The sequence below is a fragment of the Heterodontus francisci genome, chromosome 46 (assembly GCF_036365525.1).
Source record: "Heterodontus francisci isolate sHetFra1 chromosome 46, sHetFra1.hap1, whole genome shotgun sequence".
Lineage (NCBI taxonomy): Eukaryota > Metazoa > Chordata > Chondrichthyes > Heterodontiformes > Heterodontidae > Heterodontus > Heterodontus francisci.
In genome coordinates this window covers 21467185-21481338 of record NC_090416.1, presented here as the reverse complement: position 1 = coordinate 21481338, position 14154 = coordinate 21467185, and the positions used below count along the sequence as shown (strand labels likewise).

The window sequence follows — 14154 nt, the reverse complement described above, 5'->3', positions numbered from 1 at the left end:
TTTGGTCCATTGGGATTGTGTACAGTGGGGGAATGGGAAGGTGATTGGCCCATTGGGATTGTGTACAATGGGAGAATGGGAAGGGGTTTGGTCCATTGGGATTGTGTACAATGGGTGAATGGGATGGGGATTGGCCCATTGGGATGTGTACAATGGGTGAATGGGAAGTAGCTTGGCCCATTGGGATTGAATACAATGGGGGAATGGGAGGGGGTTTGGTCCATTGGGATTGTGTAGAATGGGGAATGGGAAGGGGATTGGCCCATTGGGATTGGGCACAATGGGGGAATGGGAAGGGGATTGGCCCATTGGGATTGTATACAATGGGGGAATGGGAAGGGGATTGGCCCATTGGGATTGTGCACAATGGGGGACTGGGAAGGGGATTGGCCCATTGGGATTGTGTACAATGGGAGAATGGGAAGGAGTAGGCCCATTGGGATTGTGTACAATGAGGAAATGGGAAAGGGTTTGGCCCATTGGGATTGTGTACAATGGGGGATTGGTAAGGAGTTGGCCCATTGAGATTGTGCACAATGAGAGAATGGGAAGGGGTTAGGTCCATTGGGATTGTGAACAATGAGGGGATGGGAAAAGCTTTGGCCCATTGGGATTGTGAACAATGGGAGATAGGAAAGGGGTTTGGTCTATTGGAGTTGTGTACAAATGAGGGAATGGGAAGGGGATTGGCCCATTGGGATTGTGTACAATGGGAGAATGGGAAGGAGTTGGGCCATTGGGATTGTGCACAATGGGAGATAGGAAAGGGGTTTGGTCTATTGGAGTTGTGTACAAATGAGGGAATGGGAAGGGGATTGGCCCATTGGGATTGTGTACAATGGGAGAATGGGAAGGAGTTGGGCCATTGGGATTGTGCACAATGGGAGAACGGGAAGGGGTTTGGTCCATTGGGATTGTGCACAATGGGAGAATGGGAAGGGGACAGGCCCATTGGGATTATGAACAATGAGGGGATGGGAAAAGCTTTGGCCCATTGGGATTGTGAACAATGAAGGAATGGGAAGGAGTTGGCCCATTGGGATTGTGCACAATGGGAGATAGGAAAGGGGTTTGGTCCATTGGGGTTGTGTACAAATGAGGGAATGGGAAGGAGTTGGGCCATTGGGATTGTGCACAATGGGAGAATGGGAAGGGGGTTGGGCCATTGGGATTGTATACAATGAGGGAATGGGAAGGAGTTCGGCCCATTGGGATTGTGCACAATGGGAGAATGGGAAGGGGACTGGCCCATTGGGATTGTGTACAATGGGGGAATGTGAAGGGGTTTGGTCCATTGGGTTCGTGCACAAATGGGGAATGGGAAGGGGTTTGACCCAGTGGGAATGTGTACAATGGGGGAATGGGAAGGAGTTGGGCCATTGGGATTGTGCACAATGAGGGAATGGGAAGGAGTTTGGCCCATTGGGATTGTATACAATGAGGGAATGGGAAGGAGGTGGCCCATTGGGATTGTGCACAATGGGAGAATGGGAAGGGGTTTGGTCCATTGGGGTTGTGTACAGATGAGGGAATGGGAAGGGGTTTGGTCCATTGGGATTGTGAACAATGGGGGAATGGGAAAAGGTTTGACCCATTGGGATTGTGCACAATGGGAGAATGGGAAGGGGTTTGGTCCATTGGGATTGTGAACAATGGGGGAATGGGAAAAGGTTTGACCCATTGGGATTGTGCACAATGGGAGAATGGGAAGGGGTTTGGCCCATTCGGATTGCATACAATAAGGGAATGGGAAAGGGTTTGGCCCATTGGGATTGTGCACAATGGGAGAATGGGAAGGGGTTTGGCCCATTGGGATTGTGCACAATGGGAGAATGGGAAGGGGTTTGGTCCATTGGGATTGTGCACAATGGGAGAATGGGAAGGGGTTTGGCCCATTGGGATTGGGTACAATGGGGGAATGTGAAGGGGTTTGGCCCATTGGGTTTATGTACAAATGGGAGAATGGGAAGGGGACAGGTCCATTGGGATTATGAACAATGAGGGGATGGGAAAAGCTTTGGCCCATTGGGATTGTGAACAATGAAGGAATGGGAAGGAGTTGGCCCATTGGGATTGTGCACAATGGGAGATAGGAAAGGGGTTTGGTCCATTGGGGTTGTGTACAAATGAGGGAATGGGAAGGAGTTGGGCCATTGGGATTGTGCACAATGGGAGAATGGGAAGGGGGTTGGTCCATTGGGATTGTATACAATGAGGGAATGGGAAGGAGTTCGGCCCATTGGGATTGTGCACAATGGGAGAATGGGAAGGGGACTGGTCCATTGGGATTGTATACAATGAGGGAATGGGAAGGAGTTGGCCCATTGGGATTGTGTACAATGGGGGAATGTGAAGGGGTTTGGTCCATTGGGTTCGTGCACAAATGGGGAATGGGAAGGGGTTTGACCCAGTGGGAATGTGTACAATGGGGGAATGGGAAGGAGTTGGGCCATTGGGATTGTGCACAATGAGGGAATGGGAAGGAGTTTGGCCCATTGGGATTGTATACAATGAGGGAATGGGAAGGAGGTGGCCCATTGGGATTGTGCACAATGGGAGAATGGGAAGGGGTTTGGTCCATTGGGGTTGTGTACAAATGAGGGAATGGGAAGGGGTTTGGTCCATTGGGATTGTGAACAATGGGGGAATGGGAAAAGGTTTGACCCATTGGGATTGTGCACAATGGGAGAATGGGAAGGGGTTTGGCCCATTCGGATTGCATACAATAAGGGAATGGGAAAGGGTTTTGCCCATTGGGATTGTGCACAATGGGAGAATGGGAAGGGGTTTGGCCCATTGGGATTGTGCACAATGGGAGAATGGGAAGGGGTTTGGCCCATTGGGATTGGGTACAATGGGGGAATGTGAAGGGGTTTGGCCCATTGGGTTTATGTACAAATGGGGAATGGGAAGGGGTTTGACCCAGTGGGAATGTGTACAATGGGGGAATGGGAAGGAGTTGGGCCATTGGGATTGTGCACTGTGGGAGAATGGGAAGGGGTTTGATCCATTGGGATTGTATACAATGAGGGAATGGGAAGGAGTTTGGCCCATTGGGATTGTATACAATGAGGGAATGGGAAGGAGTTGGCCCATTGGGATTGTGCACAATGGGAGAATGGGAAGGGGTTTGGTCCATTGGGATTGTGTACAAATGAGGGAATGGGAAGGGGTTTGGTCCATTGGGATTGTGAACAATGGGGGAATGGGAAAATGTTTGACCAATTGGGATTGTGCACAATGGGAGAATGGGAAGGGGTTTGGCCCATTGGGATTGCATACAATGAGGGAATGGGAAGGAGTTCGGCCCATTGGGATTGTGCACAATGGGAGAATGGGAAGGGGACTGGTCCATTGGGATTGTATACAATGAGGGAATGGGAAGGAGTTGGCCCATTGGGATTGTGTACAATGGGGGAATGTGAAGGGGTTTGGTCCATTGGGTTCGTGCACAAATGGGGAATGGGAAGGGGTTTGACCCAGTGGGAATGTGTACAATGGGGGAATGGGAAGGAGTTGGGCCATTGGGATTGTGCACAATGAGGGAATGGGAAGGAGTTTGGCCCATTGGGATTGTATACAATGAGGGAATGGGAAGGAGGTGGCCCATTGGGATTGTGCACAATGGGAGAATGGGAAGGGGTTTGGTCCATTGGGGTTGTGTACAAATGAGGGAATGGGAAGGGGTTTGGTCCATTGGGATTGTGAACAATGGGGGAATGGGAAAAGGTTTGACCCATTGGGATTGTGCACAATGGGAGAATGGGATGGGGTTTGGCCCATTCGGATTGCATACAATAAGGGAATGGGAAAGGGTTTTGCCCATTGGGATTGTGCACAATGGGAGAATGGGAAGGGGTTTGGCCCATTGGGATTGTGCACAATGGGAGAATGGGAAGGGGTTTGGCCCATTGGGATTGGGTACAATGGGGGAATGTGAAGGGGTTTGGCCCATTGGGTTTATGTACAAATGGGGAATGGGAAGGGGTTTGACCCAGTGGGAATGTGTACAATGGGGGAATGGGAAGGAGTTGGGCCATTGGGATTGTGCACAGTGGGAGAATGGGAAGGGGTTTGATCCATTGGGATTGTATACAATGAGGGAATGGGAAGGAGTTTGGCCCATTGGGATTGTATACAATGAGGGAATGGGAAGGAGTTGGCCCATTGGGATTGTGCACAATGGGAGAATGGGAAGGGGTTTGGTCCATTGGGATTGTGTACAAATGAGGGAATGGGAAGGGGTTTGGTCCATTGGGATTGTGAACAATGGGGGAATGGGAAAATGTTTGACCAATTGGGATTGTGCACAATGGGAGAATGGGAAGGGGTTTGGCCCATTGGGATTGCATACAATGAGGGAATGGGAAAGGGTTTGTCCCATTGGGATTGTGTACAGTGATGGATTGAGAAGGGGTTTGGCCCATTGGGATTGTATACAATGAGGGAATGGGAAGGAGTTGGCCCATTGGGATTGTGCACAATGGGAGATAGGGAAGGGGTTTGGTCCATTGCGGTTGTGTACAAATGAGGGAATGGGAAGGGGTTTGGCCCATTGGGATTGTGTACAATGGGGGAATGGGAAGGAGTTGGGCCATTGGGATTGTGCACAATGGGAGAATGGGAAGGGGGTTGGTCCATTGGGATTGTATACAATGAGGGAATGGGAAGGAGTTGGGCCCATTGGGATTGTATACAATGAGGGGATGGGAAAGGGTTTGGCCCATTGGGATTGTGTACAATGATGGATTGGGAAGGGGTTTGGCCCATTGGGATTGTATAAAATGAGGGAATGGGAAGGAGTTGGCCCATTGGGATTGTGCAGAATGGGAGAATGGGAAGGGGTTTGGTCCATTGGGATTGTGAACAATGAGGGGATGGGAAAAGCTTTGGCCCATTGGGATTGTGAACAATGAAGGAATGGGAAGGAGTTGGCCCATTGGGATTGTGCACAATGGGAGATAGGAAAGGGGTTTGGTCCATTGGGGTTGTGTACAAATGAGGGAATGGGAAGGAGTTGGGCCATTGGGATTGTGCACAATGGGAGAATGGGAAGGGGGTTGGTCCATTGGGATTGTATACAATGAGGGAATGGGAAGGAGTTCGGCCCATTGGGATTGTGCACAATGGGAGAATGGGAAGGGGACTGGCCCATTGGGATTGTGTACAATGGGGGAATGTGAAGGGGTTTGGTCCATTGGGTTCGTGCACAAATGGGGAATGGGAAGGGGTTTGACCCAGTGGGAATGTGTACAATGGGGGAATGGGAAGGAGTGGGCCATTGGGATTGTGCACAATGAGGGAATGAGAAGGAGTTTGGCCCATTGGGATTGTATACAATGAGGGAATGGGAAGGAGGTGGCCCATTGGGATTGTGCACAATGGGAGAATGGGAAGGGGTTTGGTCCATTGGGGTTGTGTACAAATGAGGGAATGGGAAGGGGTTTGGTCCATTGGGATTGTGAACAATGGGGGAATGGGAAAAGGTTTGACCCATTGGGATTGTGCACAATGGGAGAATGGGAAGGGGTTTGGCCCATTCGGATTGCATACAATAAGGGAATGGGAAAGGGTTTGGCCCATTGGGATTGTGCACAATGGGAGAATGGGAAGGGGTTTGGCCCATTGGGATTGTGCACAATGGGAGAATGGGAAGGGGTTTGGTCCATTGGGATTGTGCACAATGGGAGAATGGGAAGGGGTTTGGCCCATTGGGATTGGGTACAATGGGGGAATGTGAAGGGGTTTGGCCCATTGGGTTTATGTACAAATGGGGAATGGGAAGGGGTTTGACCCAGTGGGAATGTGTACAATGGGGGAATGGGAAGGAGTTGGGCCATTGGGATTGTGCACAGTGGGAGAATGGGAAGGGGTTTGATCCATTGGGATTGTAGACAATGAGGGAATGGGAAGGAGTTTGGCCCATTGGGATTGTATACAATGAGGGAATGGGAAGGAGTTGGCCCATTGGGATTGTGCACAATGGGAGAATGGGAAGGGGTTTGGTCCATTGGGATTGTGTACAAATGAGGGAATGGGAAGGGGTTTGGTCCATTGGGATTGTGAACAATGGGAGAATGGGAAGGGGTTTGGCCCATTGGGATTGCATACAATGAGGGAATGGGAAGGAGTTCGGCCCATTGGGATTGTGCACAATGGGAGAATGGGAAGGGGACTGGTCCATTGGGATTGTATACAATGAGGGAATGGGAAGGAGTTGGCCCATTGGGATTGTGTACAATGGGGGAATGTGAAGGGGTTTGGTCCATTGGGTTCGTGCACAAATGGGGAATGCGAAGGGGTTTGACCCATTGGGATTGTGTACAATGGGGGAATGGGAAGGAGTTTGGCCCATTGGGATTGTGCACAATGAGGGAATGGGAAGGAGTTTGGCCCATTGGGATTGTATACAATGAGGGAATGGGAAGGAGGTGGCCCATTGGGATTGTGCACAATGGGTGAATGGGAAGGGGTTTGGTCCATTGGGGTTGTGTACAAATGAGGGAATGGGAAGGGGTTTGGTCCATTGGGATTGTGAACAATGGGGGAATGGGAAAAGGTTTGACCCATTGGGATTGTGCACAATGGGAGAATGGGAAGGGGTTTGGCCCATTCGGATTGCATACAATAAGGGAATGGGAAAGGGTTTTGCCCATTGGGATTGTGCACAATGGGAGAATGGGAAGGGGTTTGGCCCATTGGGATTGTGCACAATGGGAGAATGGGAAGGGGTTTGGCCCATTGGGATTGGGTACAATGGGGGAATGTGAAGGGGTTTGGCCCATTGGGTTTATGTACAAATGGGGAATGGGAAGGGGTTTGACCCAGTGGGAATGTGTACAATGGGGGAATGGGAAGGAGTTGGGCCATTGGGATTGTGCACAGTGGGAGAATGGGAAGGGGTTTGATCCATTGGGATTGTATACAATGAGGGAATGGGAAGGAGTTTGGCCCATTGGGATTGTATACAATGAGGGAATGGGAAGGAGTTGGCCCATTGGGATTGTGCACAATGGGAGAATGGGAAGGGGTTTGGTCCATTGGGATTGTGTACAAATGAGGGAATGGGAAGGGGTTTGGTCCATTGGGATTGTGAACAATGGGGGAATGGGAAAATGTTTGACCAATTGGGATTGTGCACAATGGGAGAATGGGAAGGGGTTTGGCCCATTGGGATTGCATACAATGAGGGAATGGGAAAGGGTTTGTCCCATTGGGATTGTGTACAGTGATGGATTGAGAAGGGGTTTGGCCCATTGGGATTGTATACAATGAGGGAATGGGAAGGAGTTGGCCCATTGGGATTGTGCACAATGGGAGATAGGGAAGGGGTTTGGTCCATTGCGGTTGTGTACAAATGAGGGAATGGGAAGGGGTTTGGCCCATTGGGATTGTGTACAATGGGGGAATGGGAAGGAGTTGGGCCATTGGGATTGTGCACAATGGGAGAATGGGAAGGGGGTTGGTCCATTGGGATTGTGTACAATGATGGATTGGGAAGGGGTTTGGCCCATTGGGATTGTATAAAATGAGGGAATGGGAAGGAGTTGGCCCATTGGGATTGTGCAGAATGGGAGAATGGGAAGGGGTTTGGTCCATTGGGATTGTGAACAATGAGGGGATGGGAAAAGCTTTGGCCCATTGGGATTGTGAACAATGAAGGAATGGGAAGGAGTTGGCCCATTGGGATTGTGCACAATGGGAGATAGCAAAGGGGTTTGGTCCATTGGGGTTGTGTACAAATGAGGGAATGGGAAGGAGTTGGGCCATTGGGATTGTGCACAATGGGAGAATGGGAAGGGGGTTGGTCCATTGGGATTGTATACAATGAGGGAATGGGAAGGAGTTCGGCCCATTGGGATTGTGCACAATGGGAGAATGGGAAGGGGACTGGCCCATTGGGATTGTGTACAATGGGGGAATGTGAAGGGGTTTGGTCCATTGGGTTCGTGCACAAATGGGGAATGGGAAGGGGTTTGACCCAGTGGGAATGTGTACAATGGGGGAATGGGAAGGAGTGGGCCATTGGGATTGTGCACAATGAGGGAATGGGAAGGAGTTTGGCCCATTGGGATTGTATACAATGAGGGAATGGGAAGGAGGTGGCCCATTGGGATTGTGCACAATGGGAGAATGGGAAGGGGTTTGGTCCATTGGGGTTGTGTACAAATGAGGGAATGGGAAGGGGTTTGGTCCATTGGGATTGTGAACAATGGGGGAATGGGAAAAGGTTTGACCCATTGGGATTGTGCACAATGGGAGAATGGGAAGGGGTTTGGTCCATTGGGATTGTGAACAATGAGGGGATGGGAAAAGCTTTGGCCCATTGGGATTGTGAACAATGAAGGAACAGGAAGGAGTTGGCCCATTGGGATTGTGCACAATGATAGATAGGAAAGGGGTTTGGTCCATTGGGGTTGTGTACAAATGAGGGAATGGGAAGGAGTTGGGCCATTGGGATTGTGCACAATGGGAGAATGGGAAGGGGGTTGGTCCATTGGGATTGTATACAATGAGGGAATGGGAAGGAGTTTGGCCCATTGGGATTGTGCACAATGGGAGAATGGGAAGGGGACTGGCCCATTGGGATTGTGTACAATGGGGGAATGGGAAAAGCTTTGGCCCATTGGGATTGTGAACAATGAAGTAATGGGAAGGAGTTGGCCCATTGGGATTGTGCACAATGGGGGAATGTGAAGGGGTTTGGTCCATTGGGTTTGTGTACAAATGGGGAATGGGAAGGGGTTTGACCCAGTGGGAATGTGTACAATGGGGGAATGGGAAGGAGTTGGGCCATTGGGATTGTGCACAATGGGAGAATGGGAAGGGGTTTGGTCCATTGGGATTGTATACAATGAGGGAATGGGAAGGAGTTGGGCCATTGGGATTGTGCACAATGGGAGAATGGGAAGGGGGTTGGTCCATTGGGATTGTATACAATGAGGGAATGGGAAGGAGTTTGGCCCATTGGGATTGTGCACAATGGGAGAATGGGAAGGGGACTGGCCCATTGGGATTGTGTACAATGGGGGAATGGGAAAAGCTTTGGCCCATTGGGATTGTGTACAATGGGGGAATGTGAAGGGGTTTGGTCCATTGTGTTTGTGTACAAATGGGGAATGGGAAGGGGTTTGACCCAGTGGGAATGTGTACAATGGGGGAATGGGAAGGAGTTGGGCCATTGGGATTGTGCACAATGGGAGAATGGGAAGGGGTTTGGTCCATTGGGATTGAATACAATGAGGGAATGGGAAGGAGTTTGGCCCATTGGGATTGTGCACAATGGGAGATAGGAAAGGGGTTTGGTCCATTGGGGTTGTGTACAAAAGAGGGAATGGGAAGGGTTTGGCCCATTGGGATTGTGCACAATGGGAGAACGGGAAGGGGTTTGGTCCATTGGGATTGTATACAATGAGGGATTGGGAAGGAGTTTGGCCCATTGGGATTGTGCACAATGAGGGGATGGGAAAAGCTTTGGCCCATTGGGATTGTGCACAATGGGAGATAGGAAAGGGGTTTGGTCCATTGGGGTTGTGTACAAATGAGGGAATGGGAAGGAGTTGGGCCATTGGGATTGTGCACAATGGGAGAATGGGAAGGGGGTTGGTCCATTGGGATTGTATACAATGAGGGAATGGGAAGGAGTTTGGCCGATTGGGATTGTATACAATGAGGGAATGGGAAGGAGTTGGCCCATTCGGATTGTGCACAATGGGAGAATGGGAAGGTGACTGGCCCATTGGGATTGTGTACAATGGGGGAATGGGAAAAGCTTTGGCCCATTGGGATTGTGCACAATGGGAGAATGGGAAGGGGTTTGGTCCATTGGGGTTGTGTACAAATGAGGGAATGGGAAGGGGTTTGGTCCATTGGGATTGTGAACAATGAGGTAATGGGAAAAGGTTTGACCCATTGGGATTGTGCACAATGGGAGAATGGGAAGGGGTTTGGCCCATTGGGATTGCATACAATGAGGGAATGGGAAAGGGTTTGGCCCATTGGGATGGCATACAATGAGGGAATGGGAAAGGGTTTGGCCCATTGGGATTGTGTACAGTGATGGATTGAGAAGTGGTTTGGCCCATTGGGATTGTATACAATGAGGGAATGGGAAGGAGTTGGCCCATTGGGATTGTGCACAATGCTGGATAGGGAAGAGGTTTGGTCCATTGGGGTTGTGTACAAATGAGGGAATGGGAAGGGGTTTGGCCCATTGGGATTGTGTACAATGGGGGAATGGGAAGGAGTTGGGCCATTGGGATTGTGCACAATGATGGATTGGGGAGGGGTTTGGCCCATTGGGATTGTGTACAATGAGGGAATGGGAAGGAGTTGGCCCATTGGGATTGTGCAAAATGGGAGAATGGGAAGGGGTTTGGTCCATTGGGATTGTGAACAATGAGGGGATGGGAAAAGCTTCGGCCCATTGGGATTGTGAACAATGGGAGATAGGAAAGGGGTTTGGTCCATTGGGGTTGTGTACAAATGAGGGAATGGGAAGGAGTTGGGCCATTGGGATTGTGCACAATGGGAGAATGGGAAGGGGTTTGGTCCATTGGGTCTGTGTACAAATGGGGAATGGGAAGGGGTTTGACCCAGTGGGAATGTGTACAATGGGGGAATGGGAAGGAGTTGGGCCATTGGGATTGTGCACAATGGGAGAACGGGAAGGGGACTGGCCCATTGGGATTGTGAACAATGAGGGGATGGGAAAAGCTTTGGCCCATTGGGATTGTGAACAATGAAGGAATGGGAAGGAGTCGGCCCATTGGGATTGTGCACAATGGGAGATAGGAAAGGGGTTTGGTCCATTGGGGTTGTGTACAAATGAGGGAATGGGAAGGAGTTGGGCCATTGGGATTGTGCACAATGGGAGAATGGGAAGGGGGTTGGTCCATTGGGATTGTATACAATGAGGGAATGGGAAGGAGTTTGGCCCATTGGGATTGTGCACAATGGGAGAATGGGAAGGGGACTGGCCCATTGGGATTGTGTACAATGGGGGAATGTGAAGGGGTTTGGTCCATTGGGTTTGTGCACAAATGGGGAATGGGAAGGGGTTTGACCCAGTGGGAATGTGTACAATGGGGGAATGGGAAGGAGTTGGGCCATTGGGATTGTGCACAATGAGGGAATGGGAAGGAGTTTGGCCCATTGGGATTGTATCCAATGAGGGAATGGGAAGGAGGTGGACTATTGGGATTGTGAACAATGGGAGAATGGGAAGGGGTTTGGTCCATTGGGGTTGTGTACAAATGAGGGAATGGGAAGGGGTTTGGTCCATTGGGATTGTGAACAATGGGGGAATGGGAAAAGGTTTGACCCATTGGGATTTTGCACAATGGGAGAATGGGAAGGGGTTTGGCCCATTGGGATTGTGCACAATGGGAGAATGGGAAGGGGTTTGGCCCATTGGGTTTGTGTACAAATGGGGAATGGGAAGGGGTTTGATCCATTGGGATTGTATACAATGAGGGAATGGGAAGGAGTTTGGCCCATTGGGATTGTATACAATGAGGGAATGGGAAGGAGTTGGCCCATTGGGATTGTGCACAATGGGAGAATGGGAAGGGGTTTGGTCCATTGGGGTTGTGTACAGATGAGAGAATGGGAAGGGGTTTGGTCCATTGGGATTGTGAACAATGGGGGAATGGGAAAAGGTTTGCCCCATTGGGATTGTGCACAATGGGAGAATGGGAAGGGGTTTGGCCCATTGGGATTGCATACAATGAGGGAATGGGAAAGGGTTTGGCCCATTGGGATTGTGTACAGTCATGTATTGAGAAGGGGTTTGGCCCATTGGGATTGTATACAATGAGGGAATGGGAAGGGGTTTGGCCCATTGGGATTGTGTACAATGGGGGAATGGGAAGGAGTTGGGCCATTTGGATTGTGCACAATGGGAGAATGGGAAAGGGGTTGGTCCATTGGGATTGTATACAATGAGGGAATGGGAAGGAGTTTGGCCCATTGGGATTGTATACAACGAGGGAATGGGAAGGAGTTGGCCCATTGGGATTGTGCACAATGGGAGATAGGGAAGGGGTTTGGTCCATTGGGGTTGTGTACAAATGAGGGAATGGGAAGGAGTTGGGCCATTGGGATTGTGCACAATGGGAGAATGGGAAGGGGGTTGGTCCATTGGGATTGTATACAATGAGGGAATGGGAAGGAGTTTGGCCCATTGGGATTGTATACAATGAGGGAATGGGAAGGAGTTGGCCCATTGGGATTGTGCTAAATGGGAGAATGGGAAGGGGTTTGGTCCATTGGGATTGTGAACAATGAGGGGATGGGAAAAGCTTTGGCCCATTGGGATTGTGAACAATGAAGGAATGGGAAGGAGTTGGCCCATTGGGATTGTGCACAATGGGAGATAGGAAAGGGGTTTGGTCCATTGGGATTGTATACAATGAGGGAATGGGAAGGAGTTTGGCCCATTGGGATTGTGCACAATGGGAGAATGGGAAGGGGACTGGCCCATTCGGATTGTGAACAATGAGGGGATGGGAAAAGCTTTGGCCCATTGGGATTGTGAACAATGAAGGAATGGGAAGGAGTTGGCCCATTGGGATTGTGCACAATGGGAGATAGGAAAGGGGTTTGGTCCATTGGGGTTGTGTACAAATGAGGGAATGGGAAGGAGTTGGGCCATTGGGATTGTGCACAATGGGAGAATGGGAAAGGGGTTGGTCCATTGGGATTGTATACAATGAGGGAATGGGAAGGAGTTGGCCCATTGGGATTGTATACAATGAGGGAATGGGAAGGAGTTGGCCCATTGGGATTGTGCACAATGGGAGAATGGGAAGGGGTTTGGTCCATTGGGGTTGTGTACAAATGAGGGAATGGGAAGGAGTTGGGCCATTGGGATTGTGCACAATGGGAGAATGGGAAAGGGGTTGGTCCATTGGGATTGTATACAATGAGGGAATGGGAAGGAGTTGGCCCATTGGGATTGTGCACAATGGGAGAATGGGAAGGGGACTGGCCCATTTGGATTGTGTACAATGGGGGAATGGGAAAAGCTTTGGCCCATTGGGATTGTGTACAAAGGGGGAATGTGAAGGGGCTTGGTCCATTGGGTTTGTGTACAAATGGGGAATGGGAAGGGGTTTGACCCAGTGGGAATGTGTACAATGGGGGAATGGGAAGTAGTTGGGCCATTGGGTTTGTGCACAATGGGAGAATGGGAAGGGGTTTGGTCCATTGGGATTGAATACAATGAGGGAATGGGAAGGAGTTTGGCCCATTGGGATTGTATACAATGAGGGAATGGGAAGGAGTTGGCCCATTGGGATTGTGCACAATGGGAGAATGGGAAGGGGTTTGGTCCATTGGGGTTGTGTACAAATGAGGGAATGGGAAGGGGTTTGGTCCATCGGGATTGTGAACAATGGGGGAATGGGAAAAGGTTTGACCCATTGGGATTGTGCACAATGGGAGAATGGGAAGGAGTTGGTCCATTGGGATTGTATACAATGGGAGAATGGGAAGGAGTTGGTCCATTGGGATTGTGCACAATGGGGGATTGGGAAGGGGTTAGGCCCATTGGGATTGTATACAATGGGGGAATGGGAAGGAGTTGGCCCATTGGGATTGTGCACAATGGGAGAATGGGAAGGGGTTTGGTCCATTGGGATTGGGAACAATCAGGGGATGGGAAAAGCTTTGGCCCATTGGGATTGTGAACAATGGGGGAATGGGAAAAGGTTTGACCCATTGGGATTGTGCACAATAGGAGAATGGGAAGGGGTTTGACCCATTGGGATTGTGCACAATGGGAGAATGGGAAGGAGTTGGCCCATTGGGATTGTGCACAATGGGAGAATGGGAAGGGGTTTGGTCCATTGGGATTGGGAACAATCAGGGGATGGGAAAAGCTTTGGCCCATTGGGATTGTGAACAATGGGGGAATGGGAAAAGGTTTGACCCATTGGGATTGTGCACAATGGGAGAATGGGAAGGGGACTGGCCCATTGGGATTGTGTACAATGGGGGAATGGGAAAATCTTTGGCCCATTGGGATTGTGTACAATGGGGGAATGTCAAGGGGTTTGGTCCATTGGGTTTGTGTACAAATGGGGAATGGGAAGGGGTTTGACCCAGTGGGAATGTGTACAATGGGGGAATGGGAAGGAGTTGGGCCATTGG

The 14154-nt window shown here is 50.2% G+C and overlaps 1 protein-coding gene across 3 annotated transcripts in view; it reads left to right on the top strand.

The window, feature by feature from the left end:
- thbs3a (thrombospondin 3a) overlaps window positions 1-14154 on the top strand; it is a 126696-nt gene that overhangs the window by 33647 nt on the left and 78895 nt on the right. The window lies entirely within an intron of this gene.